The sequence below is a fragment of the Aotus nancymaae genome, unplaced genomic scaffold (genome assembly GCF_030222135.1).
Source record: "Aotus nancymaae isolate 86718 unplaced genomic scaffold, 86718_ANA_hifiasm-v0.15.2.pri h1tg000067l, whole genome shotgun sequence".
Lineage (NCBI taxonomy): Eukaryota > Metazoa > Chordata > Mammalia > Primates > Aotidae > Aotus > Aotus nancymaae.
In genome coordinates this window covers 17,589,726-17,595,015 of record NW_026988482.1, presented here as the reverse complement: position 1 = coordinate 17,595,015, position 5,290 = coordinate 17,589,726, and positions in this window count along the sequence as shown.

The window sequence follows — 5,290 nt, the reverse complement described above, 5'->3', positions numbered from 1 at the left end:
CCACCTGTGATTGCTTACATTTAAAGAAAATTTTTACACATTGGTCAGAAAGAAAAATTGGGGTGCCTTAGTAGCCAAAGGTGGTGATGGAATTTACCTATAAATTCCATGGCTTTAATGATAGAATCCACATTCTCCATGTTTAGAATGGCAAGTGGACAGGGAACAGTAATTCACTAGGGTTTTATTCCCCAATTGCCTCTACTGCCTCCCCACCCCACTGCTGACATGTGTTCGATAATGCAGTTGTTTGCCAAGAATTGTAAGAGACAGGCATGCTATTCCTGAACTGGTGAGTAAATGGCTCCTATGATCCAAAAGCTTAAAAGAGAATCAGTCAGTTGTTTATGTTGCTAAAAGTTGCCTAATATGTTAAAGTTCATACAAAACATTTTAATTTTCTTTTTTCTGAGACAGAGTCTTGCTTTGTCACCCAGGCTGGAGTGCAGTGACCCAATCTCGGCTCACTGCAACCTCCATCTTCTGGATTCAAGTGATTCTCATGCCTGAGCCTCCCAAGTAGTTTCTACTACAGGCCCCTGCAACCATGCCTGGCTAATTTTTGTATTTTTAGTAGAGATGGGGTTTCACTATGTTGGCCAGACTGGTCTTGAACTTCTGACCTCAGGTGATCCGCTTGCCTCAGCCTCCCAGAGTGCTGGGATTACAGGCGTGAGCCACTGTGCCAGCCCAAAGCATTTAAATTTTCTTGGTGGGTTTTTTTTTTTTTTAAGACAGAGTTTCACGTTTCACTCTTGTTCCCCAGGTTGGAGTGCAATGGCAGGATCTTGGCTCACTGCAACCTCCGCTTCCCAGGTTCAAGTGATTCTCCTGTCTCAGCCTCCCGAGTAGCTGGGATTAGAGGCGCCTGCCACCATGCCCGGCTAATTTTTGTATTTTTAGTAGAGATGGGGTTTCTCTACGTTGGTCAGGCTAGTCTTGAATTCCTGACCTCAGGCGATCCACTCGCCTCGGTCTCCCAAAGTGCTAGGATTACAGGTGTGAGCCACTGCACCCAGCCAATTTCAATTTCTTCTAAGGCAGGAAAACATTAAAAAAAAGATTAGGGAAGTCAAGTCCTGTCTATTCTATGGTATGATGCTTGTATACCATATTATATTTCTCCTCCCTTTTCTCTATAAATAAAATGGGGAAAAAATTAAGTAATGGTTTTGAGGTCATAGCTTCCTTGAGAAAGTCTCCCTGAAATTATTTATGAAAATTCTAGTGTCTCAAGTTAGATTCATTAGAGGCATATTGTAGTGGGAATGGACCAGATATCTTTGTTTATTTTAATGTAGCTAACTTGTTCACTATTTCTAACTGATGTTTAAAGGGCATATTATCGATCCGGGCCCCTTTGTTGGTCATCTTCACCTTTGAAGGAAGGGAGGCTTAAGGTTGGAAAGAGGGTTGTCAATGACATCTCTAATCCTTCAATAGGCTAAAAATGATATAGTTCATGATTAAATTGCCCAGAACAGAGGGCTACTTGCTAAAAGACATTTTTTTTTTTAATGGAGTCTCGCTCTGTCACCCTGGCTGGCACACAGTGGTGTGATCTCAGCTTACTGCAACCTCCGCCTCCTGGGTTCAAGCAATTCTCCTGCCTCAGCCTCCTGAGTAGCTGGGATTACAGGTGCCTGCCACCACTCCCAGCTAATTTTTGTACTTTTAGTAGAGACAGTTTTTAGTTTCACCATGTTAGTCAGGCTGGTTTTGAACTCCTGACCTCGTGATCCACCTGCCTCGGCCTCCCAAAGTACTGGGATTACAGGCATGAGCCATCGCACCTGGCCCTAAAAGACATGTTGGTAGCAAAGATGCTGCTCTGAGCAGAGACTGGTAGCAAAGCCAGTGCAATCCACCCTTCTAAGCACAGCCTACAAGAACTTCAGTGCCTATGGAGGAGCCGATTGATAGTGACTCCACAGGCCACTCTGGGTTTTATGTGGCCATAGTTGAGCTTCTGAAATTGTGAAGGATCTCCCTGCCCACCCAGCTACTAGTCATCCACTTGGTAATTTAGAAAGAATGAAAAAAGCAAAAAAGATAATTCATCAAATATTTTCTAATATCCATTATATATCAGGTTTTACCAGGGACTAGGGATGTAAAGATGAGAAGAAAGAAACAAAGTCTCTGACAAGCTACTGTGAAAGCAAAAATGGAAATAGACTACCATGAAACTGGGATAATTGCTTTAACGGAATTACAGATTAGGTCCAGTGTGGCATAGGAGAGGGTATATTTAACTTAACCTGGGGTGATGTTTCAGCCGAGCTTAGAACATAGTAGGTGGGAGCTACTAAAGATAAATCCACTGTTTCAGGCAAGCAGGATAGTGTGTGCTATGATACAGAGGTACAAACAGGTCCGCTCTGTCTGGAGCCACGCTGGACAAGTGGTGGGAGAGGGTATGGGACAAGGAAATTGGGTCTGGATTATAACTACCATACTAAAGAGTTTGAGTTGTGTCTATTTTTTCATGGGGAAGCTATTCAAAGGTTTTCAGCAGAAGCACGACTACTCTAACTACAAAAAGCAGTATCTGAAAGGTGGGAGGCAGGGGATCTAGGCAGAAAATGATGAGGACCTAAACTAAGGTAAGTAAAGATGGAGGAGGGATGTATTTAAGAGATATTCAGGAACATATGTGGACACCATTTGTATGTCAAGAGTGAGACACTTTTTGGTGCAGACATTTGAGAGAATAATGGTACTCTTTATTAAGAAAGGGTATTGAAAAGGAGGAACAGATTGGGGGGTGAGGGGCCGGGCATGGTGGCTCATGCCTATAATCCCAGCACTTTGAGAGGCTCAGGTGGGTGGATCACCTGAGGTCAGGAGTTCGAGACCAGCCTGGCCAACATGATGAAACCCCGTCTCTACTAAAAATACAAAAATTAGCAGGGCTTGGTGGCAGGTGCCTGTAATCCCAGTTACTTGTGAGGCTGAGGCAGGAGGATCACGTAAGCCTAGGAGGCAGAGGTTGCAGTGAGCTGAGATCGAGCCACTCCACTCCAGCCCAGGCGACAGAGCAAGACTCCGTACCAAGAAAAAAAGAAGATTGGGGGGTGAGGGTAATGAGTTCAGTTTTGAACACGTTGAAATGAAGGTAGAAGAAATACTGAAAAGGCAGTTGGAACTAGTGAGCTTGGAGTTAAGGAGATCGGCAGCCAACTGAACAAGAGAGCTGCTGGTGTGCCGGTTTCCTCACTGGCTCTACAGGCTCCACAATCCAGCAGGCAGAGTGAGGGGAGGTAGGACTGGAATACCCTGAAAGGACAACCAACTGCCTTCTAAATCAGACTGTAGCAACTAAAGGCTGGTGGGGTGTTTGTATTGTTTTGTTGTTTTAGGATTTTTCTTTTCTTTTTTTTTCCTCACGTACCCCACACCTCTAAATAGTAATGCTAGCAGTTCAATTTTTTTTTTTTTTTGGAGATGGAGTCTTGCTCTGTTGCCCAGGCTGGAGTGCAGTGGCACAATCTTGGCTCACTGCAACCTCCGCCTCTCAGGTTCCAGCGATTCTCCTGCCTCAGCCTCCTGAGTAGCTGGGATTACAGGGGCCCACCACCACGCCCAGCTAATTTTTGTATTTTTAGTAGAGACAGGATTTCACCATGTTAGCCAGGCTGGTCTCGAACTCCTGACCTCAGGAGATCCGCCCCCCTCAACCTCCCAAAGTGCTGGGATTACAGGTGTGAGCCACATTGCCCAGCTGCTGTTCAAAATTTTTTTAAGTGCCTCTTTTTAATTTTTGGAGAAACTCAGCAATGTTCTATCATTTTGGTCTGAAGACAAGACCACTGGGTCAGTAGTGCAGGACTTACAGGTTCTAAGTCCTGGTGGGGCTGCTGGCCATGACACAATTCCTGAGCAGATGTCTTCCTTTCTGGGGCTGTTCCTGAGGTTGACCTACCTCAATGATTCTCATACTGGGATGCCCACTAGAATCACCTGGGGAGCTTTTAATTTTTTAAAAAATCAGCTTTATTGAGATAACAACTGACATCGAATAAGCTATATATATTTACAGTGCACAATTTGATAAGCTTTGATGTATGTACATATCCATCACAATCAAGATAACCTATACCTGAGAAGCTTTTAAAAGATAAGATTCGGCCAGGGGCAGTGGCTCATGCCTATAATCCCAGCACTTTGGGAGGCCGAGGCAGGTGGATCACCTGAGGTCAGGAGTCACAGATCAGCTTGGCCAACATGGTAAAACCCCATCTCTACTACAAATACAAAAATTCATAAAAATTAGCTCGACATGGTGGCGAGCGCCTGTAATCCCAGCTACTCCGGAGGCTGAGGCAGAAGAATCACTTGAACCCAGGAGACAGAGGTTGCAGTGAGCCAAGATTATGCCACTGCACTCCAGACTGGGTGACAGAACAAGACTCTATGTCAAAAAAAAAAAAAAAAAAAAAAGATAATATGTCCAGACAAATTAAATCCTGTGGGGCAGTAGAGTGGAGAAGTCTCCAGGTACTTCTCCCCTGAACTAGGAGACCACCATTCAGGAGTGACATTTGAGCAGCCTCAAGTGGAGGCAAAAATCTCTGGTTTATAACCAGGAAAACTGTATAAGAACAAAGAGCTCTAGCATTAGAGACCAAGCGCAAGGCGATGGCAGCGCCAGAGTGAGCACCTGAGGCATGGCTATCTCTTCTGTGGGTCTTTCTATGGCCCTTAGTGAGCTACAGTGAGGCAGTCATTTAAAAAAGGTTATAGGCCGGGCGTGGGTGGCTCATGCCTGTAATCCCAGCACTCTGGGAGGCCAAGGCAGGCGTATCATGAGGTCAGGAGTTCAAGACCAACCTGGCCAACACGGTGAAATCTCGTCTCTACTAATAATACAAAAATTAGCCAGACGTGGTGGCGAACGTCTATAATCCCAGCTACTCGGGAGTCTGAGGCAGGAGAATTGCTTGAACCCAGGAGGCAGAGGTTGCAGTGAGTCGCGATCACACCACTGCACTCCAGCCTGGGTGACAGAGCAAGACTCTGTCTAAAAAACTGAAAAAAAAAAAAAAAGAAAAAGAAAAAGAAGTGAGTGTCCTTATCAGGATTCTTTCTAGGATTAGTGATTTGGTCCTTCCTAAATCAGAGCGGCAGTGAAATTTGGGTGAAATTGAAATCCTAACGTCCAGTACCTCAGAATGTGACCCTATTTGGAAGTGGGGTCATTGCAGATGTAAGTAGTTAAGATAAGGTCATGCCAGAAAAGACTGGACCCCTAATTCAAGATAATTGGTATCTTTATAAAAAGAGATTT